This window comes from Pelophylax lessonae, assembly GCF_965119305.1.
Source record: "Pelophylax lessonae genome assembly, chromosome: 3".
Classification (NCBI taxonomy): Eukaryota; Metazoa; Chordata; class Amphibia; order Anura; family Ranidae; genus Pelophylax; species Pelophylax lessonae.
Genome location: NC_138770.1, coordinates 310,492,308 through 310,515,126, shown reverse-complemented (window position 1 = coordinate 310,515,126; position 22,819 = coordinate 310,492,308). Strand labels below are relative to the sequence as shown.

The window sequence follows — 22,819 nt, the reverse complement described above, 5'->3', positions numbered from 1 at the left end:
TGAAAACGACAGACTCGTTTCGCAAGACGGATTCACTTTTTGTGATCCCAGATGGACCCAAAAAGGGGTTGCCTGCATCTGCCGCGACCATTTCCAGATGGATCAGACAGACGGTAGTGCAGGCTTATTCTATTAAGGGTCGGGAGCCCCCGTTCCCTGTTAAGGCGCACTCCACTCGGGCACTTAGTGCGTCATGGGCCTTTCGCCATCAGGCGTCAGTGGTCCAGGTGTGCAAGGCGGCTACCTGGTCGTCGGTGCATACCTTCTCAAAACATTATAAAGTTGATGTAATGGCATCGTCTGATGCCTCATTTGGCCGCAAGGTTTTGCAGGCCGCAATTTGAGGAGACCAGTGGTCTACCTCGAGGGTTTTTTTCCGTTGGAAAATTTTTTTCTTTTAGTCTCATTCTTTGTTTATAATGAGCCTTTAAAACTTCTAGTTTGGCACCGGTTGGGCCTACTAGATTGGATTTGATTTTGTCAATCCCACCCCTCATTTGTGGCACTGCTTCTGGATGTCCCAGCTCTTGAGAATCAAGAAGACTACGTCTGTCAATGAGCGATAGAGAAAAATGGATTTTTGTAAGAACTTACCGTAAAATCCTTTTCTCTTAAGCTCATTGACAGACGTAGTACCCGCCCCTCTATCATTGAGTTGGGTTGGGTTAAATTCTCTGTACTGCTTTAAACAGAACTGATTCCCTGTAGCAGAGAGAGGGAGGATATACCCTCAGGGACTGCCCCCTAGGGTGGAGCCAGAACGTTTTGTCATTCTGCCTAGTCCTACTCCTGCGGAGACAACATAACCCAGCTCTTGAGAATCAAGAAGACTACGTCTGTCAATGAGCTTAAGAGAAAAGGATTTTACGGTAAGTTCTTACAAAAATCCATTTTTTTCTCTTACGTCCTCTGACAGATGTAGCCCTGGAAGTTTCTACACTAATGGGTTATGTGTGCCTTCTTCATAGTTGCTTGTAGATCTCACAGAAAAAAATTCTGGAGAAAAAGGCTAGCTAATAAAAATCTACATAAACTTGAATTTTTGTAAGAACTTACTGTAAAATTCTTTTCTCCGAGTCCTCTGACAGACACAGCTCTGGAAGTTTCTTCACTAATGGGTAATGTGCACCCTCTTCAGGAGTAGCTAGGCAGTGAAAGCTTTCACTAGGCACGCCTTTTATGAGCCGTCCTATCCACATGACCCCAGACATACCTGCTCATATAATCAGTTTCTTGCTGCCTAGCTTAGGAGTAGTACCTAGGTTCCCTGCTTGGACTTCGGTATCAGTTTTTATTTCTTTTAAGACATGTATGTTTATTTTTCTTTACTCACTTTTGCTAGATAGTGTCAGGGGGATCCTCCTGGTGAACTACAAGCGACTGCCCTCCTTGCTCCCGCTGGGGGCGCTATAGCGGTGACTAACGCCTGGGGGAAGGGGTGTGACAATGTTTGCTTGTCCTGGGGGGGGGGCGGGTCCCCTGTAGTGGGTCCCCGTGAAGGCCTCATTGACCTGACTGCTGGTGCCGTTTTTGGCCGCAATTTTAAGTGTGGGCAGCCGTGCTGTATGGGCGGTGGCCATTTTAGCTATGTTTCCTATTCTTTTGTATTGGAGTTTCACTTGCTACTGACAGAGCAGTTTACTTATCCAGGTTGGCTATAGTAGTAAGGGTTTTTTTAGTCCTTTTAACATTCCTTGTACACACTTGACTCCTGTCAGGATACCTGCTAGCCTTAAAGAGGGACTCCTGCTATAGCACGGTATAGCGGTGCGGACCGCGAGCACAACGTTTAAAGGGCCGGTGTACTCAATTTTGGCATTGCTTAAAATGGAGTCCCAAAGTGGAAATTTCCCCTCTGAACTTATTTGTGCAGCCGGCCCATCCGGTTCACCTTCTCTGGGGTCTCTGTCTGCAGCCTTAGACACTCTAGTGTCCAAAGTGGACCTTCTAATGAAACAAGTTGCTACTCAAAGGCCTATGCGCTCTCCTCTGATTCAGAGCCTGATAAATTTTCCACGGACAATGCTCCTTCTGAGGGGTCCCTGTGTAGCTGGCCATCTAGAACCTGTCCTAGGTTGCTAATATGACCTACATGCATATACAGCTAGACCTGTTAATAACCTCAATACAGTGCATATGTTTATATGTGAGAGACAAAAGCAGAGTTATTTACTGTGATTTCATGTTTGGATGTCACATAACAGTTGTATGTTGTGTTCACAGAAGCAAAAGGAAATTTGCCTGTAAGATTCATTTATATGCCTGTGAGGTAAGCTCAGACACAGCAGAATTTAAACCAGAAAGCACAGAGTTAAACTTTATTACCCATAAGGAGTTTGTGGCCAATCACAGCCAATCTCACACTCAGCAACAGTCTTGGCCAATCACAGCCAGCCTTACACCCATTTTTTCTCTGAAGCCTCATGCTTTCAGCCAACCTTCTCATTCCACTACAGAGCAAGAGAACTGAATAGACACACAGATCCACAGAGCAGTTTTATGGAAGCAAGTGGCCAAAAATAGTTCCAACAAACAAACAAACCTATCAAACTTCAAAAGTTATATCGAATTCAAACTATCGAACAAACCCAAACAACTCTAACAACTCAAAACCAAACCCAAGCAAACAAACTCAAACAGCAATAGAGAGAGAAATATATCCACCATTTGTTATACTGTATTCAGCACATGTTGTACATGGACTGTCTGCTGCAAAAGTGTCACTGTTATCTATGAAGAAAAGTTGAAGTTAATAAAGAAGATATCTTAAGTGTTTGGTGTGCTCTTTAAACCTACTGCTTTCCATAGAACGGTATTGGAGGAATTTATAGAGTAACAGACAGTCTGGTTAGACTGAAGTCAGAGAGATCCAATTCTTCTAATGCCACAGCGCATAAGGCACTTTGTAGTGCTGCGCCTGCCACACCCTGTCCTCAGTCAGAGAGTCATCCTCAGCCGCAGCGCTGGAACGCGCTCTGGTAGAAGCATTGATTCGTTCAGTGAGGGAAACATTACAACTGGATGATGAGCCCACACAGTCAGGAAAGCGGGTTGTCTTCGGCTCCCACAAAGCCCAGAAGTCGGGTCAGGTTTTTCCTTGTCCCGAGGGTTTTCACGAAATTGTGAATGAGCAATGGCCGCCACGTACACTTGGTGGCAGTTTCTCTGCTCAAACCCGTGTTCGCCTCTGTCTTAGTTTCTCAGACCATTACAGAATGGATCAAGGTGCTTGAGAGCAACCTGCAGGCTGAGTCGGTTCCTCCTACTCTAATTGAACTCACGAACCAGATGGCCCAGGCCATGGTGTACCTGTGTGATGCGGCCCTGGACGAGGCCCCTCTGTTTCCCAGAGTGTCTGCGGTAGGGGTCACATTACGCTGCATGGTGTGGCTGAAGAGCTGGTCGGCGGACCAGGCTTCTAAAAAGGCCGTGGCTGACCTTCCCTTTTTGGGTGAACACCTCTTCGGCGACTCCTTGGATGAGTTAATCAAGGGTCTACAGGGGGCAAGAGTACTCTTCTTCCCCAATCCTCAAAAGGTAAGGCGCCTCGCAGTATCTTCTGTCGCCCTCTCTGAGCCAGGGCAGGTCCTTTTCTGCCGCTGTTATGGACAGTGATCACCATGGATGCCAGCCTGACAGGCTGGGGTGGAGTACTGTACACTCGTTGCGTCCAAGGCACGTGGTCGATGGTGGAGTCGTCTCTACCGATCAATGTCCTAGAACTCAGGGGGATCAACCTCTGCCTGCTGGGTGCCTCGGTTACAGGGTCTCCCGGTTCGAGTTCAAACAGACAATGCCACGGCTGTGGCTTACATCAATCACCAAGGGGGCACCAAGAGTGCTCGGGCGGCCAAGGAAGTGGCCGAGATGCTGACCTGGGCCGAGGTGCACGTTCCGGCTCTTTCTGCAGTTCACATCCCAGGGGTGGAGAACTGGCAGGCGGATTACCTGAGTCGTCAGACTCTGGATCAGGGGGAATGGTCCCTGCATCCGGAGGTCTTTCGCCTCCTGTGTGCCCGATGGGGAACTCCTGAGGTGGATCTGTTCACTCTACTTTCTGTTTAGAGGAGATGCAGTTTGTGGCCAGGGCTCGAGATCCTCTGGCTTATGCCACGCACACACTGGTGGTGCCTTGAAGCCGTTATCGGCTGATCTAGGCCCTCCTCCCCTACAACTGTTGTCTCGGTTCCTCCACAGACTGGCGGCGGAGACGGTGCAGGTGATCCTAGTAGGGCTGGACTGGCCTCGCTGGCCTTGGTACGCAGATGTGGTGAGGATGGCCGTGGAGCCTCCATGGCGGCTGCCTCTGAGAGAAGATCTGCTGTCTCAAGGACTGATCTTCCATCTTGCTTTACAGTTGCTGGCTTTAATGACTTGGCGGTTTAAAGCCAGGTGTTGAGAGACAGAGGTCTCTCTGATGCTGTGATTCCTACCTTGAGAGCTAAGAAGGCTAATTCCAGGAAAATTTATCATTGTACTTGGAAGATGTACAGTCAGGTCCATAAATATTGGGACATCGACACAATTCTAATCTTTTTGGCTTTATACACCACCACAATGGATTTGAAATGAAACAAACAAGATGTGCTTTAACTGCAGACTTTCTGCTTTAATTTGAAAGTAAATAACATGCAAATCAGGTGAACGGTGTAGGAATTACAACAGCTTGTATATGTGCCGCCCACATTTTAAGGGACCAAAAGTAATGGGACATATTAACAATCATAAATCAAACTTTCTCTGTCGCTCATTGACAGACTTAGTCCTCCTTGATTAATATCAACTCGGGTTATACTGCCCTCTACAGGAGTAGGACTAGACAGGAAAGAAAACGTTCTGGCCACACCCTAGGGGCAGTCCCAGAGGGTATATCCTCCCTTCCTGCTACAGCAAATCAGTTTTTTTCTGTCTAGTTAGGAGTAAGGACCTAGATTCCTTGCTAGGATCTTCGGTCCTGGCAGGATTTTTTTAGAAATACTTTTTTTTTTAGACAGCTTTTTTTCTCCAGTGTTCCTGTGAGATCTTCAAGCAAGTACGCTGAAACTGGGCGACGGGCTGGATGTTGAGATCCAGTGGTCACCCCAGTTCAGCCTAGGAGTGCGTGCAGGCCATAGCTCTGCGCTGGGTCGGCCGCGACATAGTCCCACTGGACGGGGACTGACCCTGCGAGTTAAACGTCTCGCCTGGACGCCAATGACCAACAGAGTCATGGCGTCCGTATTGGTCGACAGCCCCCCCACCCCAGTGGAGAGGGGTTCTGTCAGGAGTTGGCGCCCGCCTGGTTCCGGTATGGTGAGTAGAATGTTCCCCCTCTCCCCCTGTCGGGTTTGTTGGTGGACGCGGGCCCCTCTCTGGGATGGTCGGACACTCAGTTTCTGGGTCTCCCCTCTATCCTATAACAGGTCACAGATCTCCCAATTTGTGTGTGATTTTTGTGAATAGAAACCAGGAGGCTTGGTTTGGGAGCTGACTATATGACTGTAAGGGTGACTGAAGTCAGTGGCAGACTACTAAAAGGCATTACTATTGAGGTATAGAGGTATCCTACCTGTCTAGTGTGTACACAGGCCGATGCCTATGCCTGAGTTACTGCAGCCACAGATCGCCATCCCTCCAGAAAGCCGGTCACTTCCACAGGCCGCACAGCCTCCCGCAGGCTGAGGCACTTCCGCAGGCCGCACAGGCCGAATGCACACATCCCGCAGGCTGCTGCTAACTTGCAAGCCGCCGCTATCCTACACAGGCCGCCGCCATTTTCCTGCAGATCGCACGAGGCCGCCATATTGGCGTAGCCTCGTGTCTCCAGCATGGGGGCGGCCATGTTTGAGGTGACCAAACACCTCGTGGAGTAATTGGGAGGCGCCGGAAGGCGTGTAAAGGGGCAGAGCCGCCTCCTTGGCCCAGGGAAAGCAAGCCAAAGACTTCCTGTCTGTAACAGACAGTGCTGGAAGCAGGTTAAGAAACTTCTGTGCATCAGGTGAGCCTTGGGGTCTCTCTCTCTCTCGCTCTCTTTCTGAGGGGTCCAAGCAGGTAGACTGAGGGGCGCTACTGCGCTGGGGGACTAAGTTAAAAAAAAGATGTTTTTTTTTCTTGCAATTAATTTTTTTGTGTTTGCTGGCAAGTGTCTTGTTACATGAACCCTGCCACACATGTATCCCCACCTGATCCCCTCAGGGTGGATGCAGGACCCTCCAGTACCCCACTTGTGATGATGCATTATCAGCAGTTTTGGAGTCTTTGGTATCCCGGGTGGAGGTAGCCTGTCAGGGACGGGGGTCAAGAAGAGTGACCCCCGCCTACCCCTATGTCATCTGATACCTCAGATACGGATTCTGAGCTGGTCATTGCAGTCCCTTTTCTGGGGTTGTTGTCTCAGGTACAGTCTCCTCAGACAGTAAGGAGGACGCTTCTGCCTCCGCCATAGCACAAGAAGCGTTGGTGGAAGCACTAGTTGTGTCTGTCCGGGAAACCTTAAATCTTGAGGTTACACCGGCAGAGGTAGCTGAGACTCATATTCATTTTTTGGTACTAGCAAGCCTACCAAAATGGTGAAGGGTTTCCCTTGCCCAAATAGGGTCGTCCGTAAATGAGCCCTGCTATTTCCAAACGCATGGCTAGGTGCTATCATTTTGAGGAATCCCTCATTACAAAGATGGACGGTACCACCAATAGTGGACTCACCGATTTCCAGACTAAATAAAGCCACTGTTATCCCGTTGGATTGACAGAATGGGCCCCACCCATCTCTAGGGTGGGGGGACGTCTTCACCGTTTTCCGTATCCAGGGCTTTCCAGAATCCCGGATAAAGGGGTTCGCAAGGTCATATGGTCGGGATACAAGATCGAGTTTCGATCACTTCCACCGGTGCGATTCTTCCCTTCCAATAGTCGACATCCCCGGGTCGCTTAAAAGCTTTGCGGGGGACACTGCCGCTACAACGATACAACAAGCAGTGGTAGTTTCCATTCCTTGGAGGAGTTCTAGTCGAACTTGTTCACAATGCCCAGGAAAAAGGGCTAGGTGCGTCCAATTCTGGTCTTGGAAGAGATGGAGTCCATCCATACAGTGGTGGCCTCCCTGCATCAGGGGGATTTCCTGGCGTCCATAGACATTTGGGATGCCTATCCTTATATCCCCATCTTCGCAGGACATCAGCGTTTTCGTTGCTTTTCCCAAAGATCATCCCTGGTTCCCACCAGGAGACTGAACTATCTGGGCCTAATTTTGGATACATCCTTGGCAAGAGTGTTTCTCCATGCGGAGAAACTCCAGAAGATTCAGTCAATGATTCGGATGTTGCTGTCCGTCAACTGGCTGGGATTGATGGTCGCCTCCTTAGAGGCAGTACTGTTTGCCCAGTCTCATACCCGAATTCTCCAAAGAGGAGATTCTTCTCATAAGGAATCGGAATCCCGATTCCCTGGACAATCGGATCTGATTGAGTGAGTAGACCAGGGAGGCTCTGGTCTGGTGGCTTCGGTCTCCGATGCTCAGCCAGGGAAGTCCTTTCTTCTGATAAATTCCAGGTTACCGATACATGTGTTGGAACTGAGAGCGATCAGACTTTGTCTGATTTACTGGACCGAGCAGCTCCAGGGCAGCCCGGTTCGGATCCAATCGGACTATGCCACGGTCATGACTTAGGTCGATCACCAAGGGGCACCAAGAGTGCCCTGGCGGCCATAGAAGTGGCCAACTTTCTTATTGGGGGAACAGTTGTTCCAGTTCTCTCCGCGATATTTATCACGGGGGTGGACAGGCAGATCATTTCAGCCGTCAGATTCTGGATCAAGAGGAATAGTCTCTTCATCCAGAGGTATTTCACCAGCTGTCCCTTCATTGGGGCACCCCGGATATGGATCTGTTGGTAGGTTGGCTCAACAGGGCTCGCACCCGGGATCCTCTAGCGGACGCAGCAGACGCGCTGAACGGCCTGTAAAGGCAGTATCAGCTACTATGTCTTCCCCCCCTCTCAAATTGCTGCTGAGATTTCTCCGTAGGATAGCGGTGGAGGGAACTCTAGTTATCCTGGAAATTCCGAGCTGGCCTCGTCAAGCCGGGTACGCCGACTTGGACAGGCTAGTCGCGGACGCTCCTTGGAGACTTCCTCTCAGGGAGGATCTGCGGTCTCAAGGACCGATCTTCCATCGTGCTTTACAGTCGCTGGTTTTAATGGCCTGGCTATTGAGACCCAGGTACTGAAGGACAGAGGGTTGTCAGCTTCAGTTATTCCTACTCTAATTAAAGCAAGGAAAGCGACTTCCAGCAAAGTCTATTATCGCACATGGAAGACTTATATCGCGTGGTGTGAATCTTTGGAATTTCCCCCACGTACCTATTCGGTGACCCGAATTTTGGCTTTTCTGCAAAAGGGGGTTGAGCAGAAACTATCCTTGAGCACTATCAAGGGTCAGGTTTCAGCATTAGCAATCTTCTTTCAGAAGCCTTGGGCTACTCATTCCTTGGTGTCCAGGGGGTGCGGCACTTGGCTCCGCCAGTGCGCGCTCCCTTTCCGCCCTGGGATCTTAATTTGGTGTTTGTCGGTTCTTCAGAAACCTCCCTTTGAAAATATCAGGGAGATTCCCTTGCTTACATTATCCCAGAAGGTGGCCTTCTTGGTGGCTATCACTTCTGCACGCAGGGTGTCAGAACTGGCTGCATTATCATGCCATTCCCCATATCTAGTGGTTCATAGGGATAAGGTAGTTCTTCATCCGAAGCCATCCTTTCTTCCTAAGGTGGTTTCAGATTTTCATCTGAATGAAGATATTGTGCTACCTTCCTTGTGTCCTAAGCCTAATCATCCTCAGGAATATGCGTTGCATTCCTTGGATGTGGTTCGGGCAATCGGGGTATACCTGAAGACTACGGAATCGTTCCGTAAGACGGATTCACTTTTTGTGATCACGGATGGCCCCAGAAAGGGGTTGCCTGCATCTGCCGCGACTATCTCCAAATGGATTAGACAGACGGTGGTACAGGCTTATTCTATTAAGGGTCGGAATCCTCCGTTCCCTATTAAGGCGCACTCCACTCAAGCGCTCAGTACTTCCTGGGCCTACCGCCATGAGGCGTCAGTGGTCCAGGTGTGCAAGGCGGCTACCTGGTCATCGGTTCATACCTTTACAAGATTTTATAAAGTTGATGTGATGGCATCGGCGGATGCCTCATTTGGCCGCAAGGTTTTGCAGGCTGCAATTTGAGGAGACCGGTGGTCTACCTCGAGGGGTTTTTTTTCTGTTGGAATTTCAGTTGAGTCTCATCGTGTGATTGATGAGCCTTTAAAACTTCTAGTTGGCACCGGTTGGGCCTTCTAGATTGGATTTTGATTTCCATTTTCCCACCCCTCATTTGTGGCACTGCTTTGGGACGTCCCGAGTTGATATTAATCAAGGAGGACTACGTCTGTCAATGAGCGACAGAGAAAAATGGATTTTTGTAAAATCTTACCATAAAATCCTTTTCTCTTAAGCTCATTGACAGACGTAGTACCCGCCCCTCTGTTTTTGAGTTGGGTTGGGTTAAATTCTCTAAACACTGCTTTGTGACATAACTGATTTGCTGTAGCAGGAAGTGAGAGGATATACCCTCTGGGACTGCCCCTAGGGTGTAGCCAGAACGTTTTCTTTCCTGTCTAGTCCTACTCCTGTAGAGGGCAGTATAACTCGAGTTGATATTAATCAAGGAGGACTACGTCTGTCAATGAGCTTAAGAGAAAAGGATTTTACGGTAAGATTTTACAAAAATCCATTTTTCACTTTTTAATACTTGGTTGCAAGTCCTTTGCAGTCAATTACAGCCTGAAGTCTGGAACGCATAGCCATCACCAGACGCTGGATTTCATCCCTGGTGATGCTCTGCCAGGCCTCTACTGCAACTGTCTTCAGTTCCTGCTTGTTCTTGGGGCATTTTCCCTTCAGTTTTGTCTTCAGCAAGTGAAATGCATGATCAATCGGATTTAGGTCAGGTGATTGACTTGGCCATTGCATAACATCCCACTTCTTTCCCTTTAAAAACTTTGGTTGCTTTCGCAGTATGCTTCGGGTCACTGTCCATCTGCACTGTGAAGCACCGTCCAATGATTTCTAAAGCATTTGGCTGAATATGAGCAGATGATATTGCCTGAAACACTTCAGAATTCATCCTGCTGCTTTTGTCAGCAGTCACATCAAATACATGAGAACCAGTTCCATTGGCAGCCATAAATGCCCACGCCATGACACTACCACCACCATGCTTCACTGATGAGGTGGTATGCTTTGGATCATGAGCATTTCCTTTCCTTCTCCATACTCTTCTCTTCCCATCACTCTGGTACAAGTTGATCTTAGTCTCATCTGTCCATAGGATGTTGTTCCAGAACTGTGAAGGCTTTTTTAGATGTTTAGCAAACTCTAATCTGGCCTTCCTGTTTCTGAGGATCACCAATGGTTTACATCTTGTGGTGAACCCTCTGTATTCATTCTGGTGAAGTCTTCTCTTGATTGTGAGTTTGACACGCATACACCTACCTCCTGGAGAGTGTTCTTGATCTGGCCAACTGTTGTGAAGGGTGTTTTCATTTACCAGGGAAAAAATTCTTCGGTCATCCACCACAGTTGTTTTCCGTGGTCTTCCGGGTCTTTCGGTGTTGCTGAGCTCACCGGTGCCTTCTTTCTTTTTTTAAAAAAAAATTAATTTTTCTTTTTTGAAATTTCTCTTTGTTGTCTCAGAAAGTTGCCTTTCTGGTAGCTATCACCTCTGCTCACAGGGGATCTGAATTGGCGGCTCTGTCCTGCTGTTCGGCTTATCTGGTCGTTCATAGGGATAAGGTTGTAATAAGACCTAACCAATCTTTTTCCCCAAGGTGGTGTCGGGGTTTCCACCTGAATGAGGATATTGTGTTGCCTTCGCTCTGTGCGAAACCCAAGCATCCTAGAGAATTTTCCCTGCATTCGCTGGATGTGGTTCGGGCGATCAGGGTTTACCTGTCGGCCACGCAATCCTTTCGGACGTGTGATTCCCGGTTTGTCCTTCCTGAGGGATCTCGTAAGGGTTCGGCTGTGTCTGCTGCAACCATATCAAAATGCCTATTCATTGAAGGGTCAGGTTCCTTCTTTGCCTGAGGGCACATTCTACTAGAGCGCTGAGTGCCTCTTGGGCTTTTCGCCATCAGGCTTCTGTGACTCAGGTGTGTAAAGCGGTGACCTGGTGGTCTGTACACACCTTTACAAAATTCTACAAGATTGATTTGATGGCATCCTCGGATGCTTCCTTTGGCAACAAAATTTTGCAGGATGCTGTTTGATGAAGAGTTTTCTTCCCACCCCTCATGCCTACACTGCTATGGGACGTCCCAATATAGAGGGGCGGGAGCTGCATCTGTCAGAGGACGTAAGAGGAAATTAATTTTTGTAAGAACTTGCCGTAAAATTATTTTGAGTCCTCTGACAGACGCAGCTCCCACCCCCCTCTATATTGGGGTGGGTTGTGTTCTACTTCATTGCTTTGCTATGAAACTGATTCTATGAGCAGGTGCCCGGGGTCATGTTGATAGGATGGCCCCTAAAGGCGTGCCTAGTGAAAGCTTTCACTGCCTAGCTACTCCTGAAGAGGGCGCACATAACCCATTAGTGAAGAAACTTCCAGAACTGTGTCTGTCAGAGGACTCGGAGAAAATAATTTTACGGTAAGTTATTACGAAAATTCAAGTTTATGTAGATTTTTATTAGCTAGCCTTTTTCTCCAGATTTTTTTCCTGTGAGATCTACAAGCAACTATGCCCGATCTAGGCGACGGGCTGGATAATGTAGATACAGTGGTCACCCCAGCTGGCCAGCAAGCTCCTCGCTGGGTCAGCTGCAACATAGTCCCACTGGGCGGGGACTTGCCTCGCGAGTTAAACGTCGCACACGACAGGGTCTAGGCCTATGTTGCAGTGTAACCTTTTTGCAAACAGACACCCCCCCACTTCGGAGAGGGGTCCTGTCAGGAGATAGCGCCCGCCTGTGTTTCTGGTACGGTGAGTAAACGTCCCCCCCTCTTCCCTGGCGATTTTGGAGTGGACGCGGGCCCCTCTCTGGGATGGTTGGACCCTCGCACTCTTGGGTTTCCCTCTGAACTGTTGTGCAACCCCCCTCCTTCACGTGGGGGACTGTTTGGGCCTACCTGAGGCTGGGACCTCGTTTGCAGGCTGCATTTGGGGCCAGGGGATGCGCCGTTTGTGGTGCTCGGCTGATCAGTTGGGGGGGCCTCGGTGGGTTCCTCCAGGGCCTTCCTGCTGCTGGATGGTGTTAGGAGGGCTGGTGGGGGGTCCCTCTGTGGGTCCTGGTTGCCGCGCTCACCATTTTCTTGTTGCCTCCTCTGCTACTATGATGGTGGCCGTTTTGCGGTGGATTCTCTGCTGAGAATGTTTGGTGGGAGTACAGGGGGGGGTTTCTGGTGGGTGGAGCCCCTCCCTTCACCCTGGGCGGCTTCCCTGCTCACTTCTTATTGCGGAGCTGCTGCTGACACGTGCAGACCTTCCTAATCTGGCTGCTGCTTCCTCGGGACAGTGAGTACTGGGGGCATATATCTCTCTCTCTCGGGGGCTTTCAGCGCGTGCCTCAATTAGGACTCGGCTCAGGGAGTCTGGTCCCTGGTGGAATCTAGATTGCCGATCAATGTCCTGGAGCTGAGAGCGACCTGGCTTTGCCTGGCACACTGGACGGAATGCCTGAGGGGTTGTCCAGTGCACATTCAATCGGACAATGCCACGGCTGTGGCTTATGTCAATCACCAAGAGTGTCCTTGCGGCCCTGGAAATGGCAGGCATTCTACATTGGGCGGAGCGCCATGTTCCAGCTCTCTCCGCTGTCCACATTCCGGGAGTGGAAAATTGGCAGGCTGATTTCCTCAGCCGCCAGGCCTTGGATATGGGGGAGTGGTCCCTGCATCCAGAGGTTTTTCAGTAGTTGTGCCTTTGTTGGGGCACACTGGACATGGATCTGTTGGCGTCTTGAATGAACAGAAAGGTTCAGAGGTTTGTGGCCTGCTCTTGGAACCCTCTGGTAGATGCCCCAGATGCGCTGGTGGTCCCCTGGGGCCAGTATCGTCTGATGTATGCCTTTCCTCCTCTCAAATTGCTGCAAAGACTTCTTTGCATGATGGAGGCGGAAGGGATTCTGGTCATTCTTGTGGCTCCGGACTGGAGTCTTCCTCTCAGGGAGGATCTACTGTCACAGGGGCCAATATTCCATCCTGCTTTACAGTCGCTGGTTTTGAAGGCCTGGCTGTTGAAAGCCAGGTGCTGAAGGACAGGGGATTGTCTGCTTCAGTGATTCCCACGCGACTTTTAGGAAGATTTATCATCGCATGTGGAAGTCGTACATTGCGTGGTGTGAGTCCATTGGGACCCACCCTCGCTCATTTTCAGTGGCTCGGATCTTGGCTTTCCTTCAACGGGGAGTTTATCAAAAGTTGGCCTTGAGTACTATCAAGGGCCAGGTCTCGGCCTTGGCCACCCATATCCTGGTGCGTAACTTCATCCAGGGGGTGCGACCTAAGCTACCACCTTGGCAACTTAATTTGGTGCTGTCGGTTCTCTAGAGACCTCGCTTTGAGAGTATTCGGGAGATTCCCCTGCTTACCTCGTCTCAGAAGGTGGCCTTCTTGGTGGCTATCACTTCTGTGCGCAGGGTGTCGGAACTGGCGGCATTGTCCTGTCGTCTTCCCTACCTGGTGGTTCACAGGGATAAGGTGGTCCGGTTCCTTCCTTCCTGCCGAAGGTGGTTTCCAGTTTTCACTTAAATGACATTGTGTTACCTTCATGTCCTAAGCCTACAAATCCTAAGGAATTTGCTCTGCATACCCTGGATGTTTCTGGCGATCAAGGTGTATTTGGCATCTACTGAGTCTTTTCGCAAGTCTGGCTCACTTTGTGCTCATGGATGTCCCAATGAAAGGGCTGCCTGCGTCTGCTGCGACTGTTTCCAAATGGATCAGACAGAGGTGCAGACTTATTCTATTAAGGGTCAGGTTCCACCTTTCCCTGTCAAGGTGCATTCTACTCAGGCGCTTAATGCCTCCTGGGCTTTTTGCCATCAGGCATCTGTGCTTCAGGTGTGCAAATCTGGTCGTCTGTTCACACCTTTACCAAATTTTATAAGGTGGATGTGCTGGCATCTGTGGATGCTTCCTTTGATCGCAAAGTTTTCCAGGCTGTGGTTTAGGGGGCCCCTTGGCCTTCCTTGAGGGTGTTCCTGTCTGGTTTTCAGGTGGACCTCATCTTGTTGTTTCTGATGAGTCCTGAGTTGCCTTGTTGGCCTTGGGGGACTGTATTTTTGGGTCTGCTGTTCCCACTGTTCCGTGAAAATTACCTACCCGTGAGAAAAACCTACCCCTCATCACTTCCGGTGCTCGGCACTGTATGTAACGCAGCGGTTACATTAAAACAACTGTGCTGAAATACGAGTCATCTCTGCTCCTGTACCTGTCACTTCCCTCATCTCGGATAGTAAATATAAAAGCGGCGGCGGCTGTATGAATACATAAATCACGGAGCCGAGAGCCGCTTTAATATTTACTTGCCGAGAGCAGGGAAGTGACAGGCACAGGAGCGGAGATTACTCGTATTTCTGCACAGCGGTTTTATGTAACCGCCACGTCGGTAGGTTTATTTCATGGTACACCGTGATCGTTTCATACTAGTGCGCATGCGCACTAGTAAGCTCCTCTGTTCTTCCATTAGGTATCCGGGGCTCTGAGCATGCGCACTGCTGCGCTGCTCAGCTGTTTCTGCCCGGAAGTGACGAGGGTAGGTAATTCTCACGGGGTAGGTAATACTCACGTTACACCCACCCCTCATTTGGGTACAGCTTTGGGACGTCCCTACTTATATGCATCAGACTGCGTCCATCAATGAATGATAGAGAACTGGATTTTTGACTTGCCATAAAATCCTTTTCTCTTGGGTTCAAGTACCCGCTCCTCTATTTTTGAGTGGGTTGGTGTGTTTTTCTTTGACACTTGATACAAAACTGACATCCTATGCAGGAAGAGAGGGGGTATACCCCCAGGGACTGCCCATTTGTGTAGCCAGAACTTTTCTGCCTAGTGTCCTACTCTTGTAGGGGACAGTATAACCCTACTGATATGCATCAGAGGACTGCATCAATCAATGAATCAAAGAGAAAAGCATTTTACGGTAAGTGAAAAATCCAGTTTTTTTTTTTTTTTTTTTTGCATTAAGGTTTTATATAAATTAAAGCTGATCGTGAAGTACTTATGTCAGTGCTAAATGTTGTCTTATCTCTGTAACTGCTGCACCTGCAGAATAGCTTATGTTGAAAAACAAATTCTGGGAAGACCACCAGGTGAAAATAAAGGAACAAAAGCCTAAGAGCCGGGCCACACTGCCGTGACTTGTCAGCCTGACAAGTCGCGGTCCATTGACTGCTACAGGGCCCGTTCTAATAGGAGCGACACAAGTTGCTCCGACTTAGAAAAAGGGTCCTGTACTACTTCGGGGCGACCTCGGAGCGACTTGCATAGACTTCCATTATGTGAAGTCCCTACAAGTCGCTCCAAAGTCGTGGTGCATGGTAATGCACAAGTCGCCCCCAAAGTAGTACAGAGTCGTGTCGCCTTAGTGTGAACCGACTCTTAAAGCGAAAACTGTTGCTGCCATAACATCTAAGAATTGGTTAACTGCAATTTAATAAATATTTGTATTTGGGTTTGACTGTTTTTAACCTGAGTTTAAATACTCTGTATTAAAATGTGTATTATTATAAACTTTAATGATGCAGCATCTTGATGAAGTTGTGTTTTTAATAAAAACTGGAAAAATCACAAAATGGCTTTTTTTTTTGTTTATTTTCATAAACTGTTAAAACATATTAAAGCAACTGCCACCATAATCATTTTGATAATGCTCATTTGAAAAAAAAAAAAAAAAAAAATCAAGCCACATTTATACCAGATATTGGCAATTGTAGATTACATTTTTATGGTTGTGTCTAAACAGTAGTGTAATTTCAAAAGTGATTATAAACATTTTAAAATCTGCAGCGGTCTTAAAATGCGCCTGGCAATCCTACCATGAAGGTTTCTTAGGTACTTCTAGGGTGCGAACACGGTGTCCTTTTGTCATCCAATGTGATGGCAGACTACAGGTGGCCATTTCAACACACATTCTAAAAGCATGGTCCACCATCAGGAAACTCGCAGTGAGAAATGTCATGAAGTCACTGCTGTATTGCATGCAAGTAGACAGGAAGTGGGTGCAGATTAGCAACACTACAACCAAGTGAATGATTTTTAGCAAATAGTTTCAGTTAGTTTGCATCTCCTTTAATGCTAAACTATAGTTAAAAAAAATGCACTAATTAAGATGGCCACTGGCACCTGACTGTCTGGAGCAGCCTTTCTTAACATTTTCAACACAGAGCAACCCTTGAAATACATTTCTGGTCTCAGGGAACCCTTGTTAAAAATTAACAAATTAGTGTGACAGTCAATGGGAAGAATGCGCCTTACAGATAGCTAAAAGGAACAATGGTGTCATTGTGAACTTATCTGAGAGGTAGAAATTGCCCATTTTCTCAAGGAACCCCTAGCAACCTCAGGAGGAACCCTAGGGTTCCACAGAACCCTGGTTGAGAAACCCTGGTCTGGAGGGTGGTGATAAATAGCATATCTTTTCAAATGGTCTGGAATTGTAGGTAGGGTACCACAAATGGCTCTGTCCTGGGACCAATTCTGTTTAATTTTCAATCATTTTTATTGATTTTTAGAAAAAGTACAACAGAGTGTAACGAGCCAAAATGGCCCAACCATAGACATTGAAAACAACATGGGGCACATGGTGCAGAAAGCATTAAATGTGTACAAGTAAATATTGTGGATAGCAGGAGTCGAGAAAAAAAAAACAAATAATAATAACAATGGCAGTCAAACCAGTGTGAAGCAGGTACTGATCGCTCTCTTCAGTGCTTAAAGGAGCGGGCCGTCCAGGCCCCCCCCCCCCCCGGGCGCCCCTTACGGGAACACACTGCGCCCCCAGGGGGAAGCGGAACCCGACCCCCACCCGCAGTCTCATGGACCTGACTACAAAATACGACATCCCGCCATCAATACACAACAAAAGAAAAGAGAAAGCAGGGAAAGGGAAAAGGAAAGAAAGGAAGGGAAGTCAAGGAGAGCGGCAGCGGCTGGTTAAGAAGGAAAAAAGTCGACATCCAGGTTCAGCACCCTCCCAGGGAACGAGTCCCCGGAGCGTGCGGTCCGGCAATAGTAAAGAGCCGGAAAAAATCCCCCTAAGAGGGGCCTGCCAAATAGCGAATCCACGGTTCCCAGGTCTTGTCAAATATTTTCATCTTATCATTCAATATGGCTACCATCCGTTCATTTATCATAATCCAAGACAGCTTGGCTTTGAGCAGCTCGAGCGGCACTACTGAGGTGCGCCAGGATCGTGCGATTGTAATCTTGGCCGCTATAAACACGAAAGCTATAAGGCGTTTGTTATGCTTAGAAATCCCCGCTATCGGTTTGCCCAGGAGAGCTTGCAGGGGATCCTTGGTCAAGTTGACTTGCGTCAATGAGTAAATGAAATTGTAAACACGAATCCAGAATCGGCGCACCTTAGAACAGGTCCACCAAATGTGGAGCACCGTGCCTACCAGACCACATCCCCGAAAACAGTTGGGAGACGCAGTGTGGACCGCTGCAGCCAGCCTGACCGGGACCATGTACCATCTCAAAAGTACCTTGTAATTAGCTTCAATTAGAGAGGTGTTAAGGATGGATTTAGAACTACATTGAGCTAGAGCATTCCAATCAGCCCGGTCCAGGTCCTCACCCAGGTCCTCCTCCCAACGCTGCATATAAGACAGTTTAGTGTCATCGCTCTGCAATATATTATAAATCGTGGATATGTAACTCTTTTGTTTATCTAGCGTTCGGCAGAGGTTCTCCATCTGAGAGGAGGTGGTGATATCACTGGTACGTTTAAGGGAGGCAGCAAAATGGGATATCTGGGCATAGCGATAGCTCTCACCCTCAGGGAGGGAATGGGTTTCTAGTAATTGGGCCCTGGTGAGGAGGCCCCGATGGTCGCATAGATCCGCCAGCCTGAGGAACCCCTTGTTTGTCCACCATTCAAACGCTGAAGGGGTCAGGCCCGGTGGGAACAAGGGGTTGCCCAGCAGGGGCGCCAATGGGGCATGGGGGGACCGGAAGGCATGCCTGCCCGACAACCTATCCCAAAGACCCAGGGAGAGAGACAGGGCGGGACAAAGTATGCCCGGTCTGTCTCTGGCCCGCAGCCACATCGCATGATGAATGGGGACCCGCAGATGGGCCGCCTCCATTTGCATCCAGATGGGGAGAGGGTTCCGGGAATGGAAGCGAATCAGATGAGCCAATTGGGCTGCGTAATAGTACTTGCCCAAGTCCGGGACCCCCAGACCCCCTCTCAGCTTTGGGGTGAAGAGAGTGCGCCTATTGACTCTGGGCCTCTTGTCCCCCCAAATAAACCGGAGAACTATCCCCTGAAAGTCCCTAAGATCAGGCATATTAAGCATCACAGGTAAGGTACGAAATAAATACAACAGTCGAGGCAGAATATTCATTTTGACCGAATTCAACCTTCCGAACCATGACGGGGGATTGGCTGTCCAAGCAGCCAAGTCCTCCCTCATTTTTTTGTACAATGGCGGATAATTGTGTGTGTAGAGGGTGGCTATAGACGTAGTGAGGTGTATCCCTAAGTAAGGCAACGATCGTTCTTGCCAAGCAAACGCAAAATTGGCTTTAAGAGTAGCTAAAGTGGCCCCATCTAACGTTAGGTTTAGTGCCTGCGACTTGGAGGGGTTAACCTTAAGACCCGAGATGGACGCAAACTTCTCCAGGTCTCGGAGCAGGTTGGGGATCGAGACAAGGGGGGACGAGATATACAGTAGGATATCGTCTGCAAATAGAGCACACTTATGTTCAATGCCCCCACATTGTATACCCCGGACATCCGGGTTGAGGCGTAACTTAATGGCCAACGGTTCCAAGGCTAAAATAAATAACAACGGGGATAGGGGACACCCCTGACGGGTACCCCTACGGACGTCCAAAAAGGGGGACCCATAACCCTTGATCGATAGCCTCGCAATGGGGTCGTCGTATAGCGTGCGAATGAGGGTAAGAAAATTACTCCCGAAACCAAAGCGCTCCAATGTCTGCAGAAGGTAGTCCCAGGACAGGGAGTCGAACGCCTTATGAAGGTCTAGGGACAGTAGCATACCCCTCCGGCTACCCAAACCATCCCAGTTGGATTGAAGGGCCGATATGACATCTATCGCGCGTCTCGTTTGGTCCGGTGCCTGCCTACCGGGTACAAAACCAGCTTGGTCCGGATGTATGTAATCCGCCAAAAAGGTGTTGAGTCTGTTTGCCAGCACTTTCGCCATGATTTTAAGATCGACGTTTATAAGCGAGATCGGTCTATAATTAAGGCAGTTCCCATGGTCCTTGCCAGGTTTCGGAAGGACATGGATGAAAGCATTGTTCTCGTATTTCGGGATCGGGGTCCCTGCCCGAACGGAGTTGAAAAAAGAACAGAGATGTGATGCCAATACTTCATGAAATTTCTTATAGTAGTGGCCAGAGAACCCGTCAGGGCCGGGCGCTTTGTTAGGATTAATAGTTTTGATAGCTGCCAGTACCTCAGAGTCCGAGAATTCTCGGTCCATGATAGACGCATGCTGGGAGGAGAGTCGAGGAAGGGGAATATCGCGAAAAAATTCCTCGAAAGAGGCCTGTCTAAGCGGTTGCGGCTGGGAGTAAAGCTGCGAATAAAAGTGGTAAAATTCGTTCACTATCAGCTGCGGGTCCTGGGTCCGGAGGCCAGTCCGGAGCCGCAGCTTCGGAAGGGCCGGAGAATGGAGCCTCGGGGCCAACCTGCGGGCCAGAAGGGTGTGGGGTTTATCACCCAAGGTGTAATATCTATTTCTCGACCAACGGATGGATTTCTCAGCTTTGGTGGTCAGGCTGAAGTTGAGGGCTACACGTGCCGCATCAATCTTATGCCTGATGTCCACCCCAGGGGCCCTCCTCTGTTCCCGCAAGAGGTCTCTCAGCTCAGCATCCTGTCGCTGTATCTCCCCGTCGCGTTCCCTCTTTTTCCGAGAAGCAATTTGGATTAGCTTACCTCTTATCGTCGCCTTGTGCGCCGCCCATATTATAGCCGGGGAAGTATCAGTTGCTGGGTTATCAAGAAAGTATTGTTTCAAGCTGTCCAACACTTCCTGGAAGATGATCGGGTCATTCAACAAGGAGGCGTTAAGCCTCCAGGAGGAGGGCTTAGGCTTAGTCCATAGGTCCGAGATGGTCATAACCACAGGGGAGTGGTCAGACCATGGGGTAGAAATAATCTGTGCTTTCAGCACAAAGGGGAGGAGGGCCGACAGGGCAAACAGATGGTCTATACGAGCGTAGCTCTTGTGGGCGTGGGAATAGTGGGTGAAATCACGCGTCGTGGGGTGGTCATTCCTCCACACATCCACCAAGTCGGTGGAGTGCAGAAGACGAGCCAACTTAACCCCCAGTCGCGGGGCGTGCTTCAATGAGGCGTGCAGGGAATCAGATTTGTCCATAACCTGGTCCAAGGGGACATTACTGTCACCCCCAAATATCACATGGCCTGTCGCGCGTGGCATCACCACCTTCAGCATTTCCAGGAAGAAGGGGAGCTGTCCCACATTAGGGGCATAATAGGAAACAAAAGTTACATCATGTTCATTTATTCTGCCTTGGACCATAACATATCTCCCCTCCTTGTCTCGGATTACCTCCCTAGGTGTAAACGGGACCTTCTTGGCTATGCAGATCGCCACCCCTTTTTTCTTGTCTACGCTGTTGGACATGTAACAAGTGGGGAATTTAGCGCTAAGGCGTTTAGGAGCCGAAGTGCGAGAGAAGTGCGTCTCCTGTAGGAGAAGGACGTCAATGCCCTGCTTGTGGTAAAAGTGAAATGCTTTCGCCCTTTTTACAGGGGCATTGAGGCCCTGCACGTTGTGTGTGAGAATTTTAAAATCACAGGTAGTAGGACGTGTCATGTTGGTTCGGAAGGTTGTACTCGCCTGTATGTTGTGGAGGTCGGTAGATGTCGTTCACCCCGTACTGTAGGATTCCAAAGACCCAGAGCCGAGCCAAAGGGATCCGGATGTCGAGCAGCCGCCGCCAGGGAAGGGAAGAGGAGAGAGGGGTTAGAGAAAAGTAAGACAACAAAGAGCACAAAGGGGGAAACAGGGGATCCCCCGCCCCCCCCCCCAACCCCCGTAGAGGGGGAGGGGGGGGGGCGGTGGACACGCCAGAAAATCAAGCACAGAAAACATAGTAGGCTGGTTGTGGGGTCCAGCACCCCGTAATTTTGTGCGAGGTTGCTCACAGCCCATCGCCGAGAGCAAGGCCGCAGGAAGTGGCATGCGGAAACAACCCGCGTCGCTTCACTATTAGCCTGTAGAGCAGTTTGCATTACCAGGAAAGGGGCACCAGCCCCCAAGCCGGGCCCCCCCAGGTAGGGGACCCCGGCCAGGAGGGAAGCACCCCCCCCCGCATACCAAAGGCACAGGTGAACTATCGCAAAGGCACAGTATTAAATAGCATTAGCAACAGCAACAAATCGTAAATAACAGTAAACAACAGTAACCTTTCTGAGAGCCGGAGCTCCCCATAAGGGCCCAGTATAGAATAAAAAGGAAGAACAGCCCGGGCGGGCAAGCCCAACAGGATCCCCCTCTCAAGAGAACCGTCCAGGATTCCAGCGATAAGGGAATCAGTCGAACAATCAGGCCCCTCAGCCATGGCAACCCGGGCCTGCAACCCAGGGGCGTCCCCGAGACAAATATACCAGAAGACGCCCCCAGATCACAGAGCACCAGGACCCCGGGTCCAGCTCCCCACCAAAAAAAAAAAAAAAAGGGGGGAGAATGGGGGGCAATAACGGGGCGAGAGAGGGGGACTAAAAATGTATCATAAAGGGAAGGTAGAAGCCCAGTTGGACTAGTAGACAGTCAGACTATCACGGTGGGGTGCGTGGTTTGGCGTTCCCTCTCTTCGCAGGTTGCGACCACAAAGGTGACAAGGGCCTGGGGTCCTCCTCCGGAGAGCCCCGCGGGGATCTGGCTGGGGGAGCTTCCCTGGAGATGATGCCCAAGTCCAGGAGGATATCCTCTCCCTCATGGAAACTGGAAAAGGAGTGGGATTTACCCTTAAAGGAGAAGGACAGCTTGAATGGGTATGACCACCGATATTTGATTTGGCGGTTGATCAGATGGGTCAGCAGCGGCTTCAGGGACCGTCGCTTATGTATGGTCGTCTGGGAAATGTCCGCAAACAGCTGCACCGGGTGGTCGAGCAGAGTGACATCATTGCGAAAGCGGGCAGCCGCCATGATTTTTTCCTTTATTCTGTAAAAGTGCGGTTTTACAATAACGTCTCTGGGCAAGCCATCCGAGCGCGGGGCCGTCAGGGCCCGGTGAAAGCGGTCCAGTTCCAGGTGATGCTGTGAGATGTCAGGGACAAGGTCAGTCATAAGCCTGTGTATGGCCGGCTCCAGGTCGGTTATCGATTCAGGGAGCCCCCTGAGTCTAAAATTATACCTGCGAGACCTATTCTCAAGGTCCTCAATTTTGTCCTTAGCTTGATCCAGCTGATCCTGGAGTGAGACGATTAGCCTGTGGTTTTGGTTGACCTTCTTAACGGTGCCATCAACTTTGGATTCTATGGAATCAAGTCTGCCTCCTATTTCTTGAAAGTCCCCTTTTAAGTCTGACTTGATGGTGGCAGTAATGGTGGCGCAGGCCT

At 49.5% G+C, this 22,819-nt stretch overlaps 1 protein-coding gene across 1 annotated transcript in view; it reads left to right on the top strand.

Annotated features, from left to right (window-relative positions):
• Nucleotides 1-22,819, top strand: part of DIS3L2 (DIS3 like 3'-5' exoribonuclease 2) — a 1,275,365-nt gene that overhangs the window by 526,795 nt on the left and 725,751 nt on the right. The gene's annotated exons all lie outside the window — the stretch shown is intronic.